This window comes from Phyllostomus hastatus, unplaced genomic scaffold (assembly GCF_019186645.2).
Source record: "Phyllostomus hastatus isolate PE091 unplaced genomic scaffold, TTU_PhHast_1.1 phas_contig_432, whole genome shotgun sequence".
In the NCBI taxonomy this organism is placed as follows: domain Eukaryota; kingdom Metazoa; phylum Chordata; class Mammalia; order Chiroptera; family Phyllostomidae; genus Phyllostomus; species Phyllostomus hastatus.
Window position 1 is genome coordinate 2,119,895 of NW_025333880.1, and position 15,889 is coordinate 2,135,783.

The 15,889-nt window shown below is 33.8% G+C and overlaps 1 protein-coding gene across 6 annotated transcripts in view; it reads left to right on the top strand.

Moving 5' to 3' along the window:
- SYT1 (synaptotagmin 1) overlaps positions 1 to 15,889 on the top strand; it is a 529,074-nt gene that overhangs the window by 91,866 nt on the left and 421,319 nt on the right. For 5 of the 6 annotated variants that reach the window (XM_045845010.1, XM_045845011.1, XM_045845009.1 and 2 more), the window contains one exon: positions 14,300 to 14,415. The exons of the other annotated variant lie outside the window; for it this stretch is intronic. The gene's annotated coding sequence lies outside the window, so the exon portion shown is untranslated. The remainder of the gene's footprint in view (positions 1 to 14,299; positions 14,416 to 15,889) is intronic. 6 annotated transcript variants of the gene reach the window in all.

The window sequence follows — 15,889 nt, forward strand, 5'->3', positions numbered from 1 at the left end:
GAATAATTACAGATTATCATCCTAATTAAAGTTTGCCTATTATGGTGAATTCCCTTTTGCTTTCATAGAGAAAATGTTAATTTTTGAAAATGGAGTTGGAACACTATCTTAGCATCACAGTTTACTGGTTAAGAAAGTTGGAGAGTTTTTCTTTGTTTTTTGTGTTTTTTTTAATGATAAACAAAAGATTTTGTTGTTCAGGACCATAAAATCCATTATAGTACAAAGTTAATCATTTCTTGAATAATGTTTTGCTAAATTCTAATGTCAGTTTAAGTAAGCTTAATAGGCAACCCTATTCACCATCAACTGTGTAACATTTGAAGTCATTACTCTCCTGCTAATAGTAAATTATTTTGTTCTTTGTATCTCTTGTATTCCCTTAATCAAATTCTGTCTTTGCTCTCTTGTCATCTGCTTGTAGACAAGCAGGAGATCTTTCTTCATAGCTATACCTTCAAACTAGCACAGCGCCTGGCATGCAGTAGGCCCTCAATAAACAGTAGTTGAATGAACATGATAATTAATTAAAATATTAGTGCATTTTAATTTATTTATATCGTATTGTGCTTACTTAATTTTAAGGAATAATGAAGTTAATATTAAGACTCTTTCATGGACGGATCAGTGGTGGGAAACCTGGGAGCTACAGTGTGGTTGAAGGGTTGGGAGGTGATTGAGGACCGCCAGCACTTAGCCATGGCCCAGCTCTGTGGAAATGGGCCACTGTTGCAGAGAATTCATCATTTGTTTACGCATGGCAGGTATGATTTCAAATTAATCACCAATCCTGTTTTTATCCTGCTCAAATCACTGATGACTGACAACTTCATTTATAGTTAAATTAGGAAACTAAAAGAGTAGGTGGAAAAACTTAGCTAAAGTTAGAGAACTAAAAGTATAATTGAAATAAGTGAAAAGTGAGAAAAAACTCACATTTTGCAGTAGACTGTGTATGAGTAGACTATATATTTGAAGATATATTGAATTTCTACTTAAGATTGTACCACATTTCATTGACAAATAAGAGTGTTCTGTTGATGACTTCGGGTGTTCAGATATAAGAATCTCAGAATTATGGAGTTATTCTGAAATCCGTGCTGCACATCAAATTTTACTCTTGACACCTATGTCCCTTCTCCTATCTGCATGACCTGCCTCTATTCTCAGGATATTTGATGGCTTTTTAGTCAAGTGTGTTAGCAGGCCTGCCTTCTCTGGAACACATTAAGCCCATTTTTTAAATCATGTCTGAAAACCCATCTGAGCCCCAAAGCCTTTCCTAGCTAGAAAGAGAAAAATCAAGTAAGAGACCCAGATCAGTGATTCTCAGTGAAAATGTTAGAGTCAACATGGATTCTTCCCTTGGGCCACTGTATCAGAGGACAGGAGAGAGAATGGTAATGCCAGAAAAGACTTGCTACTGAAGGTTGCCTACTGCTCAGTTCCACCCAGTAGCCACTGATTGAGGGAAACAAATAGATAAACATTTACTTACTTTGTCTATCACTTGCTAATTTAATGGAGAATGTATTTGTGTACCTTGATTATTGGGAAGAATACCTAATAAGTATTGATGGGTTTTTCTTCTCTATTTTACTTTTTTTTTTAAACCATCACCCAAGGACATTTTTTCAGTGTTTTGAGAGAGAGAGGAAGCAAAGGATGGGGGTGAGGAGAGAGAGAGAAATGTGTGTGAGAGAGAGAGAGAGAAATATGAGAGAGAGATATGAGAGAGAAACATGGATTGGTACATCAGTTGGTTGCCTCTTGGGGGTTGAACTTCCAACCTAGGTATGTGGCTTGACCAGGGTTACCAGCAACCTTTTGGTTTAGGGAAGGATGGGATGTTCCAACCAATGGGGCCACGATGGCCAGGACTCTTTTCTATTTAAATGAAAATGTCTTCTAATGATCCCAGAGCAAACTCTTACTTGCTGAAACGCACTTACTATATTCAAGTATTGAGCTTTACTCTTATTTAAGTAAATGAGAAAACTCTCTGGGGATGATTTTATTGATTGTATTTTGCAACTAAAAGGGATTCACAAAGACTATATACTTTACTCATGGTCATATAGCCAGGAGATGGGTAGAACCAGAATTGGATGCTGTATGGTTCTAAATGAACAGCTTGTTTTTGGTTTTTTTTTTGCTTTTCTTTGGGAGTCAAACTACTAGACCTAAGGCACTACACATTTTCTTTGACTAAAATGAACTTTCAGGGTCATGTGTTCATTAAAAAAAATAACAAAATGCCAAAGATCTTAATCTTATAAGCTATCATCAAATAGTAATCCCCAAATAAACAAATATAAGAACCCTGCAAAATGTGGAAAAGCAGTGACATTATAGCATATTATTTGGTTAAGAAGTTGTTTATGATTCTAAAATGAATTTACTAAACCTGAATTTTTATTTACATTCTAGCATCCAGATAATTTTTAAACATCATTAGAAACAACTTAGACATTTTATTTTCCTCAATTTCCTCTCTTATCTCCTAAATCCTAAATCCTTACATAGCTTCGAGATCATAGCCTCTTCCATTCTGTTTAAACTGTAATTTTTAAGGAAAATAAAGGCCATTTTAAGTGCACTTCTCATCTTTCCTTGTGAAGAAAGTTTTAGCTAGAGATGAAGTTTTATCTCCCTTCTTCAAGTGCCCTTTAATAAATGAGTTATGTATGCTTCAAGACCCAGTTGGTTCCAAACTACAACAAAAACACTGCACATCAGGTCTGTTACTTAGATGCCAAAGAATAAATAGATACTTCAAATTTCTCTTTTTAATTTATTTCACAAATCCAAACACGGAAGTTTCTTGATCACCTCCTGCCATGTTGTTCCCCCACCCCACCCCACCTCACCCCTGATTATATATTCTGCTGGTAGAATTCTTACCTAGGCCCTACCAGGCAAGTTTAGGCACATACCAAAGATCATTCAGAAGAGTATGTATTATTCTTTCTAGTGATTGATTTTTAGTATTTGCAGCTACAGTTTAAACAAAGGAAAGTGCACTATGCTTTGATCTCACTCTGTATTACTTTATTGTGCAAGGGTTAAAAACATTCAAGATCCATTTAATATCAATTTAGAAGAACATTTGTAGGGCTTAAGAGTCTGTTGTATATAATATACATGAAACAACTTTGTAAATACTGATTTTTATAGTGTGCCAATTTTAAACTGTATTCTCTCAATTTTTCCAGCAAATATTTATTCAGTTACCTTTTTAATAAACTGATAGAAAACCATATATATTAACTAGTATAAGCTATATTTTGGGAAACTTAGGCAGTGTTCCAGAGTATTGAATCAGCTGTAAGAAAGATTTCTTGTTAAATATATACATTATAAATTTAGTTAGAATAAAATTATATATAACTTCAAATGCAATATTTTAAGATGTCTGCTTAGAGTTATTGGAATTATAATCTTATTTAAGAGTAATTATAATCAAGAAGCTTCATTTCATAAAATACTGGTTTTATTTTTTCTATTGTTTCAAATGACCTCTAATCGTCTGTACCCAGCTGTTACTACAAACATGTTCTTTATGAATTGATGCTGCTACCTTAAAATGGAAATGAAAATGAGGGTGTATTCCACTAGAGAGACTTTTCTATGTAAACCCAAAAGCAATGCAATAATTCTGATGGATGATTCTTACAAGAGGCACCTAAGAAGAAACAGTCCGTCAAGTATATAGGTTCAATTCCTATTATGGAACAATAAATGTCAGGGCTTCTTAAGAAAATATGTGCCCATCACAGAATGCTGCTGAGTTCTACCCTGTTTCAACTAATGAAAATGTGCTCGCACTGCCAGCTTTCCTAACTAGGGAGGAACTCAGTGGAAAAGTGAGATAACAGTTGGAAATGCTTTCATGTCCTTTGGAACATTAACTGTATTTGAATATTATGCCGTGATCAGGGAGGCCACATAAAGTGCTTTTATTTCTGAGGAATGTAGTTCTAAAGAGTTTGAACTATGAGATTTAAAAACAAAGAAACACCACTGGTGATGCTGAACAACAATCTAAAGCCCAAGTTAGTAAGAATGGCTTTCCAAATCAGTTGTAAAAAAGTCACATGATTCAAAGTAATTTAATTAAAATAATTATAAAACTCTTGTATATACTTTATTTTACAGTCTAATAGTCAATATATTAATAAAGAAACAGTAAAAATAGCAACTTTACCACCTGCATGCTTTGTTGGGAGTTTTGCTTAGAAAGTAAAAAAGGAAATCTTAATGATTTATGTTTTAACCCAGTTTTCAAATCCATTTCTTTAGATTTCTTTCTAACCATTAGCCTTTCCAGATTTTCTCTTTTAAGTAATGACATTGTAAGTAATGGCATGAATTTTAGGAATATAAAAAATATTTTCTGTTATATTTTAAATATATACAGAATCTGGAAACACAATGTTTTGCAAAGTCAATACTCATTTCTTGAATAAGCCCAATATAATTAATAGCATGGAAAATATTATAGAAACATCTTTCCGAGTCAGTTTTTCTCACTTAGTTCTCCATCAGAAAAAGAAGAAGAAGTGAGTTCCTATAGCAATAAATTCAATCATCTGATGAGCTGGGCACATAAAAATAGACACATGCTCCCTGCCTCTGGGGCCTCACAGCCTATTGGAAAATAATATAGCATTAGTGTCACTTTAATAGAGGAGCCTGGGATGCTCTGGGGTACAAAGCAATGATCCTCACTCAGATGAAGGGCTGGGGATGGCTTCTGGGAGATGTGAACTGCAATGAGGGACACTTTTAAAGAATTTCAATGGATAAGAAGCAGTCTAACTAAAATTTTTAAAGAAGGACCTGCCACAGAGCTAAAAAAGTATTACTTTATAATTGGACTATGGAACACAAAATATAAAAAAACTCTGAGGGAAGTGAGCTACATTTTAAGGTTTGTGAGTTTAATGTGCCAGCTGGTCATCTATAAGGAGATAGCCATCCGTAGGAAATTGGGGGCTAGAGTATAGTAAAGAGGCCAGTGTTAAAGATGCAGTGTTAGGAATAATCTGCATAGCATTGATACTGACACTGTTCAAGTATATGGAAGAATATAGAAACAGGGAGCTGAGAATAAAATCTTGGGGTTCAAATTCAGATATGATAAAGGAAAAACAATCAGAAAAAGGTACTAAAGTAAAATACAAAACTACAAAAACCGTGAAGTGTACGTATTGACACACAACCAAAGTTCTGAGACAGTGGAAGGTGTTTAACAAGCACACAAATGTAGAGAAGCTGAAAATTGTGTTTTAGGTGTTGGGTTTGACCTGAGGTTCATGATAACTTTAATAGAAAGATTTAATACATGTATTGAAGTAAATGCAGAAAAGCTTGCTACGAAAGTTTCATAGTAAGAAGGAAAAAGATCAGTATAGGTTAAAAGGATAAGTGATGTGGAATGAATATTTTGGCCTAGTATGGAAAAAATTGAACTTGTTTGTAAACTGTTAGAGAACAGATATAGAAAAGGAAAAGAGTAAGGATTCTTAATCAAGGTTCATAGTGTAGGAGTCTATTTTGAGTTTCAGGTTATTTTTGATCTCTTAAAGGCATAAATGATATATTTAGTGTATGTGAATTTTGATTGAGAGAGTCATGGGATTCTCATAAAGATCCATACTCTTCCCTGCAATTCCCAATAAAAGAAAGTTTAGAATCTCTGAAATATACAAAGGGAACATTTTATGGGCAATCACCCAGGAAACAGAATGAAATTAACTTGAGAGGCTATGTATTTTACAGCATTTCATTGAAAAGTTAATCTGTGGATCTTAACATGTTACATGGATATTAATAAAAAAGTTGAAAAGAACAATTCATATCATCTCTTAATTTACTCTTAATTCTGAGGATAAATAGACCTAAATGGATCTTCACTTCATGAATAATTGAATACATGATTACTAAATACTTGCCCAATCTGTGCTGGCATGGTGCAAGGTCCTCAGACAATTAAGCGGAACACCTAGTGCAGACCTTAAAGGAATTACGTCAATGTGTTTCTAATAATGGAACTTGTTACATACTTAAGTATTTTAGGGAAATTAATCTGATTCTAGTGTGTAGGATGGATTAGAGGTAGAAGATTTCTCCAGAGGTTGTTGCTTTAATTTAGGTATAAAGTGATAAAGACCTGAGTAGTAGTCTCAATGCATTAATGGTGGAAATAGAGAAAAAAGGACAAGTTGCTGCTAGATACATTAAAAAGAATTTATAGCATTGTTCCTGATTACACAAAGAGACAAGGAAGCAAAGATGATTTCATATGATGTTCACAACTAAAGTAGCTATCATTTGTATTTGTGTTTAGTCCATTGTAAACCTCCAATAAACCTAATTACATGAGTAAATAAGTGAACACACAACCAAATGAAAAAGAAAGGGAACAACATGGTGGTGGTAGCAGGAGGGTGAGGAGGTAGTTCCAGGCATTTCTGAGCTTAAAAAGAAAGTGCGCAGGTCTTCGCGTAAATGAAAACAAATCATCAGCACACTCTGCCTACTTCACATCCTATACTGTCTTAGCAGTATTACAGAAGTGGGCGAATTTTGTTTGGTTCAGCGATCCTATAGCCACACCCTAAGAAATACAGTGGAATGTTATGCGAATGGGTGTGAGTGAGATTGAAAGACTGGTAGTTGAGGTTCAAATCTCAGCTTAATTTTCACTACCAGTGTGACCTTGAGTTTGATGTAAGCTGTAAAATGGGGATGATAGTATCATTCTCCTCATAGGGGACTATGGATTTCATCAATCATCTACTGAACACTAGCCTTGGAAGAAACACTAGAAATATGAGGTTTGCAGATAGAAGACATCACTAGATAAGATCCAAAATTCTCTACTAGGAGATACTGATTATTTATCTCTTTGTACAAGACAATTTGCTGAGTATGATGGGTTCAGTCTGAAATAAGTATATTCTAATATAGTAGGTTTAGAAAAACTTTCTTACCCTGAGGGGCCTAACATTCTAAGAGTGTTCAAAGTAAACATATTTTAATCATTTATATGTACATTTTTTAAAATGTGAAAATGATTAATGTAGCTTGATTTTTAGAAGATTTACATATTCTAAAATTTCTCCTGTATACTATAAATAAGTGATTCAGTCATTAATTTGGCTTGATTTTAAACTTCATATAATTTCTAACTTCTTTTTTTAGTTTATAATGCTTTTAGAAATATAAAATAATCCTAGGAACAAAAAATAAATATATTAGTGTCCCTTTCTCCAATATAATTAATGGACTCAAAATGTTAGTAATTCTTCAGTAGCTTTAATCATTGTAAATTAAGTGCTTTACATCTAATATAAGAAAGAGGTAAATGTTTAATTACTCAATTGAGATCAATACAGTTGTATTATACTTATATTCTTATTGCCCAAATAAATACATAGAAGATGTGTCATTTTAAAAAATAGGTAGTTTATGTATTTTAAAAGTTCATGGTCACTATTACATGAACAAGCCATTTCAATAGAGGATTCCTTTTTATATTGGATTGTACCTGTTATTATCTGAGTTTTCTCATATCTGGGTTTTTCTGACATGGGCAGTGTGACATAAAAATGTAAGATGTGCTAAATATTTTGTTCAAGATAAGCTTATACCATAAAGTAAATGTTAAAAATGTTTATAACTTACTATATTTATTTCTTTATTGGTATGTTCCTTTCTTATCAAAGTGTATAATCCCTCCCTGTAAAGGATAAACATTTTTACTGTGGCTTAACTTTAATCTTGTTTATTATTTATTTACATGAAAATGTAACTATATTTACTTGATAATAATACATTGCCATTCAACCAATGTCAGTATACTCTGACTTTATCATAGTTAATTTTTCATGATTTTATTGTTTTTTATGAAAGTTGATATCTTTTATAATTTCTTGCATTTTAAATATACTTCAAAAATATTTACTATGCATATATTTGTTCATGTCTTTACTTTTGTATTTGTTACTTCATCATTGGCATAGGCATTGAATTTAGCAAACAGTAAGAGCATTTTCATTGAATTTTACAAAAACTTAAGCAACATGAAGACAACAGCTTTGTCTTGTTTGCCCCTGTAACTTCAGACCTATGAAAGTACCTGCCATGTAGTTGCTCAATAAATATGTGTTGCTATAGAAGGAGAGAAGAAAGGAGAGATAGAAGTAAAGAAAAAAGGCAAGACAAATTAGTATGGAACTTCTGGCCCTCAAGTACCTGGAGGAAAGATAAGGAAATATGACATGTGCATAAAAAACTATGAATAACAGTTCAGTGATGTGATGTACACTCCAATATACCATAAATATATGTGCTTTCAGGATTTAAGAATGAGAACCTCTATGCTATAGTGTTTTTGAATTTGAATTGGTGTTAACTTTATATTAAAAAATAATTATATCAACAATAGTAGCACTAACAATAGGCAACACAATAGGGCTTATTGTGTACTATCATTGTAATTGAATTAATTTATCCAGTGTTCACCACAGCACTATTAGAGAATTATTACATTCAGGTTTGTTTGTTTTTTGTTTTAGATGAGGGAATTAAGGATTATAGCTAGGAAGTGCTGGAGTCTGGATTTGAACTTAGGATGTCTGAAGACAGAACACAGTGACAACCAAAACGTATATCTTTGAAAGATCAATTCAGTTCTTTATTATAAATGTCACTCAAAAACATTTGTATACTAGATTCCATTCATTTTCTCTTAAATTGGGTCTGAAGTAAAATTATAATAGTTATATATAATCATAATATAAATATTTTAAACTATTTAAAAGTTTAAATATATTAAATAACATAAATATTAATAGATTTTCCTTATTAAAAAAGTTATTAGAAGACTGTATTTAGAAACAAGCAACTAAAAAATAATAATTCCATAAAAGTACTTACTTTGGCTTTAGTGTCCCAAAATGCAATATACATGCTTATGTGTTTTGCCTAAATCTATGCTCCCAATAATTTTCATTGCACTTCAGATCAGAATTCACATAAATTCTCACTGTGGTTAACTGTTGCTAGTACAGCTTTTATCTGTTATCTAGTAATTAATCTACCAGTAATAGTGGTCAATAGATACTGTGCATAAAAATAGATTATGTGCATTATAATGGTCAATAGGTTGTGTGTATGATAGCAAGGTTTAGCAAATGTCTAGACCAGATGTCTTTCCTAACTATATTTATTTCATAAAGAAGTCTAACCCTCTTTTGAATAACTTAAAATTAAACTCAAAAATAAATTTACAAAAGAAAAAAGAAATATATTCATTTGTCCTAACAAAGGAATAGAGAAACTGAAGACAATCAGTTGAACAAAAACAGGCTGTTAAAATTCACAGTGTGTTCTATGCTGAGATTTTAGAAATAAAACAAAAATGATGAAAGTAGATGCTTTGTTTTGTGGATTAAATCAGACAAGGGAGTCAAGCTTTTCAAATTCACTTCTTCTACTCAATTCACAAAGAGAAATTATGTGCAATTCCTATGGCTCTTATTGCACATTGACTAACTGTGATAAAGGATTTCTCCCTGACATGGTTTTAAAAATCCAAGCTAATTGTATTCAAATAATAAAATAAAAACTTGATTTTCTGAGTATTTTATGACATTTTAATATTGTATTCTTAGAAGTAAAGGGCTGTGTTGTTGTGACTTGGACCTTGCATTATAGCAAGGAGTTAGGAAGCCTGTGATGGAAATGGCACTTTTCACTCACTGGATAGAGAATCAAAAGATATGAATGTTAGAACTTAGGCAAGTGAGTTTTTATTTATGAATATTTTATCAAGGAAGGAATTATGGATTCCTTTTGAGGATCTGGTGAAGATGCATAAGTACATAAGTGCACATAATTCTATATAATATTTCAGGGACTATGCATACTTCTTGGAGCTACAGTTCCTACCAATAGGTAATGAAACCAAAAACTAGATAATTCCTGAAGGACTTTTTCATTCTATGCTTATAATACAATTTGGAAACACTTTGTCCTAAATTATTCTTTTAACTGTGAAAAACATTTTTGAATGTTGCAAGTAGAAGTCTAGCTCTACTACTTACTCCCCTACTTTTTGCCTTTGCCCATTGCAAACATGATTCTCCTTATGCAAATGTCCTTCAGGGCTCCTTGGCACAAGAAATGTTCTAATGTAATTACTCTTTAAATATTCATGTCTTGGTTAATTTGCTGTTATATCATCTGATTTGCTTATACATAAGGTCAAAAACCTGAGGTAATTCATCATAAACTAATCATTTATATTTTCTTTAGCAAGGTTCACTGGATCTTTTAACCTACATTGATTACTATAAAGTTAGTTTTCCAAATATGAGCAATGCTCAAATTAGCCTTTTAAAAATCGCACAATAAAAAATGAAGATACATAAACAAAAATGCATACAGCATCATAAGCAAATAACCTTTGGCAGTATTTTCTTGGAAAACCATATCATAAGCACATCCCTCTAGATTACTTAAGCTATTTGATATATCAAAATAATTTATATATAACCCAATAATATTATAGTACATATGTTCAATGGAAAAAAAATAATTGATGAATTAGATACATCTCACTCTGAGGAAACAGTACAATAAAGATTCTTACATATTTTTTGTCTGTAAGCTTTTATGAATTTATATATGTGCCACAAAAATCATCTTTTAATATTACAAAATTTGAAGTACATATGCTTGGTCTTGATATATTCCTGTAAGTTCCCCACCAAACAAAGGGTCCTAGAGAGTTCTGTGCCTGCATCCAACTCTAAATTGTAATAACCAAAGGACCTAGAATTTATGAAAAATATCAAGAGTATTTGCTGACAAATGATTGTATTTTATTCTGTAATGATTGAGCCCAAATTCTAAGAGAAATACATTAGTTAGGACAAAATACATTTTGCATTCATCTTTTTATTTTTTATACATTTGCATTGCCCACATTGGTTTAGTTATGCCTTCTCCATAAGCTACAACTCTAAATACTGTTTTTCATGACAAATCAGCAAGAACACATTTAATTAGTATGGTATGCTATATTTTACCATGCAAAGTTAACCTCTCATGAGAGTAACTTAGGGGGCAGAATAACATTAAATGATTGCTACCATCCAGGAAACCACTTTTTAAATTATCCATTCACGTATATTCTTAAGATGCATTTGTTGAGCTACTACTGTTCTGTGCCAAATAATGTTATAGGCCCTATTTAAGAATCAGTGAATCAAATGGAAAAAACTTTAGCTCTTAGAGGTGTTTGAAGAGGTGTCACTAGGGAGAAGAAGAAACAAGCATAAATATAGAACAATGATGAGTGCTATGAAGAAAAGTGCAGGGTACTTGTAAGTCAAATCAACTGTGACTAAACATCAGGGGCCAGAATATTGATTTATAAGTCAATATGATAATTTTTACTCCTAAGAAATAGGTAAAATAATTTTTGGGGGGAATCATGGTAAATGTCCCCACCCACCTCAACCCCAATCCATCATTCAAAGAGTAAGCAAAGGGACTGGATCCTTCAGTGGCTTCTCATGGTTCTGTCACTTAGAACCCTCAGCAGCAACAAACTCAGGCCTGCCTCCAGCCTTGATATGCCCCATGTTTCTGCATACTCACCATATCACAACCACATAGACCATTGCTGTTGCTGTTTCTCAAACATGTAAACCTCCTTTCTGCCTCAGGACTTCACACACGTAGTGTTCCACCTCGAAACTATCCCTGTACCCACCCCAGCATCCAACACACCTCTAAACCCAGCTAATTTGTAAATGTGATGTCTACATGGAGGCCAGTTCTGGATGAGGGCCCTGTTCTTGCTTTCCTAGCATCTTTACCTGTTGTTTTTGGAACTTTTACAATATAAATTATATAGTTACATGTGCTCTTTGTATATGTATTTATCTGTCTCTATCTGTCATTAGCCTACAGGCTCCTTGGGGTGAAGCGAGGGGGTGCTGAGGTAGCTGCTGCTTTCCTCTGCAAATGAACTTGCAGTGTCTCACACCTTGCCTGACACAAAATAAGCATTTAGAAAACTGTTTCTGAGAGAAACAATGAATTTGCATCCAAAAATGTCTTCAGTTTACAACATGTGCTTTTATGTAACTCATGGCAAAGAGGGTTCTGGTGGGAGCTGGTAATAGCCTTTAAACCATGTGACTGAGCAAATGAGTCTAGTTGAATCTTGTGTTTTTAAATCTGTGTTACACACTGTTCCTGCCCCAGACTCTGCTGGAAGTCTGCTGCCTGCTTGTGGGCTCATAGTCCCAATGACAGATGGTTTTTAATCTGCGCTGTTTGGCTTCCTGAATGGGAGAATATTTCTCACTCATGTATTCTTTCCAACATGTAGAAAATGACTCTGGTTGGCTGTGCTTTCTCAGTAATCAAAGACTTTTTGGGACCTGTAGCCATGGGAAAATGTTTTAAATGCTTTCTGGTGGGGAAAGCCACTTTATACATGGAATCCTTGAAAAAAAATCCAATTACGAAAGACCACAATTGTGTAAACCATTCAGTAATTTCAGGACTTTACTGTTTAATCACCTCAGGCCCAGTACTCTGAAGGACATACACACACATGCTTAAGCACGCAGTGTCAGTGATGTCTTCTTCTTCTTTCCAAATGAGAAAATACAATTTTTCTTGTGGAGAGGAAGAATCCTTCTTCAGTGCATAGTATATCTTAAAACTCTACTGTGGTACTTATCAATTTGTACTTTTCTATATTCCATAATCAATATTCCATTTTATTTCTATATCTGACTCCTCTGCTTGTATTTTCAGCAGCAAGAAACTACCTTTCTCTTTTTTGTTCCCAAGAGCTAGCCAAAAAAAGGAAAAAAAGGTCCATATAGACACTCAACTAATGTTCATTGACAGGATCACAGGTAGTAAATGAGAACTTGTAATGGAGACAGCCTGTGCCGAAGCCAACCACTCCATGTCTGTATCAGCCAGGCCAAATGGACCTCAGGAGCCACTTGGGGAACAATGATCTCTTATGTAGCACCTATTTCTTTAAACCAAGTACGGGTTTTTTGAAAACTAGTAAACCCTCAGACTTTCCTACATGCATTTATGCTGTAATGATTCTGGTCCATTAGTTGGCAAATAGGACTCCTTAATAACTGCAGAAAAACTGTAAAATTCTACTCGGAATGTAATGAAAGCTGCAGGAGATTGTGTGTGCATTTATCTCATAGTAGGAAAGCTTGAATCCTCTGATCACAGGGTGTTGCTATGTCAGCATTCTCAGGAGATTGTAAACTGAAACTGCAAAAGGGCAGAATGGTCTGATTAGTGTGAGAGCCACTGGAAGATGTAGGGCCTCCATTCTTAATTGGGACTACAAGGTTCAGCTGATAACATAAATCCCCCTACTTATGTTTTCACATATGTGAATGAATCATGCCACTGTGCTTAGAGTTTTGGGATTTTATGTTCTAAAATCATTATTTAAAACTGCAAATATAAGAAAGTACATTGCTCTGTATCAAAGAGTAGATAAATGCAATAAGGAGTGCATTAAAGCAAATGAAATTAAAGGAAGAAGGAAAGAAAATAATGGATAAAAGGGGAGAGAGGAGGAAAGGACAGAGAAGCAAGCAAGGAAGGGAACTATCACAATATCTGATAGCGTTCCTCCACAACTCAGACCTTTTGTATAGGCCATATTTCCAAGTCCTCCTCAGGTAAATGTTTGGCAATACCTTTGTTTTTATTGGCACTGTGCTGCCTGCTAAGGGATTCACAAGTCAAAATAGACTCAGTTAGCTTTTCAATAATTCTAAAAGGTGGGAGAACATTGGCAGAGGAGGATAGCATTTCAGTATCCTAACAAGGAGTCTTGTTAGCAAAACAAAGTGTGAATTGCTTAGAGATAATTCCCCATGGTGGGCAATTCCACTGGGTGCCTTCTGAGGCAGCACATGCTATTTCTTCTCTGTAGACCAACACCATTGAGCAGGGTATGTCAGAAGAAACGTGAAAAACTCACTTTTTTGAAGAAAACATTTTTTCTTCTAGATTTTTCCTTATGCCAGCATGATTTGCACGTATTGATTATTAGCCTGAAGCACCTTAGCACACCAGGAATTAAGGAGGCTAGAGCAGGATGTGAATAATGAATGGGCTGCATACACAGAACTCCCTATGCCCAGTTAGTAGTAAAGTCAAGTGCAGAGAGAATAGTAGACTAGCATTGTAATGGATTATTTCTTTTATTGCCTGTCAGAGGAAAACGAGAACAAACAAGAATTTGAGTGACAAACACCTGGATTCAGATCAGAAGACTCTTCATTTGCCTCTCACTGCATTCCTGGAAATTGTGTCGCCAACCTTCTGATTAAGGTATTTGGAAAAAAAACAGAAACTTTGATAGGTTTTGTTGGTGATCATTCTGCCATCCTTAAACATACTTTGTAATATGCAGAGTGGGGGAAGCATTTGTACAGAAGATTGTAGGTTTGTATCTCTTACTTTAAAAGTGGTTTTATGATATTAAAATAAGTATCTTTTGCAATTATCACTAGTATTAATGCCCTCGAAGTGCTCGTTTAGTTGATGAGGCACTGGTCATTTATATAGCATTTTTGCCTTCTCCTACTTTCATTTGGTACTTCATCACATCCAAAGTTGTCATGGTTCATTATCTGTAGATGGTCTTGAGCAGCCTTGCATTCTAAAAGAATATGCCATGACATCTGCCTCTGTGCTTTTGTGCCCTATTGTACAGACAATATTAGGGTGAGGAGGTGGGAATGCAGGCAGGATTTGTCTCAGGCTGATGTTTCTTTGCACCATATTATGTCTTACTCTCAAATATGCCTGATTCAACAATGAAGTACATATATCACATTGTGACTATTACATATGTTAGAGTCCATAATTGGGGTTGTAAAGTATCTGCTTGAGTGTCTTAACTAATGATTTCCATCAAATTCAATCATCATTCTTAGACTCTTTATTAACCAGTCAAATTTCTTCTTTGGTCCAAGTCATTTCTAACATACTTTCACTAGACATAAACAATATTCTATCAAGTACATTGGAGGTTATTAAATTATCTCACTGATCATTATTAGGAGTCAAGTGGTTTTAAAATCTTGGATTTCTAAAGAACTGCCTGTCACATGATGTTCATTATACAAGGAGAAATAAGTTACAGTGTCAGGCTGTGCCTTGAAGACTTTGTTTCACTATTTGAATCTTAGGGTTTTCTTTTTTTTCCTGAGGAAGTTGGCTACAGTTGGTCTCCAATGCTAAAATCATTTAGAAATAAACCAACTATACAGCTATAAATTCACCAATTTATTAAATAAATCTCTCCAGTCAGCCTGTGTTATAGTGTAACTCTCCCCCTTTTGGGAGTGGGCTGTAGAAGCAGCATTTTACATTTGTGTATCAAGTGATTCCAATATATTTCAAGTTTAAGAGCCATTACTCTATGAGAGCAAGGGAGCATCTAAGAGGAAAACATTGTAAAATTATAGACATATAGTTGATATTCAACATAAAAATATTAAAATTAAATTTGGATTTTTCCTACATATTTTTATTTCTCAGAACTGTACAAAGCATTTTAGACTGTTTATTTTATTTCTGCTTTGATGTTAAATATTTTGAAATTAAAAATTCAATATAAGGATGTCAAGGATATGAATGTCTATTAAATTAAAAGTTTCCCAAAGTTGCCAAAAAATATAAATGGTACCTAGCATAGTAAAAGGTACTAAATTCATAGTTTGTACACTTAATTATTACTTTCACATTTGCATCTTTAGTTTTATGAAGGTTTGTAAGTAATAAGTCATTCTTTCCACAT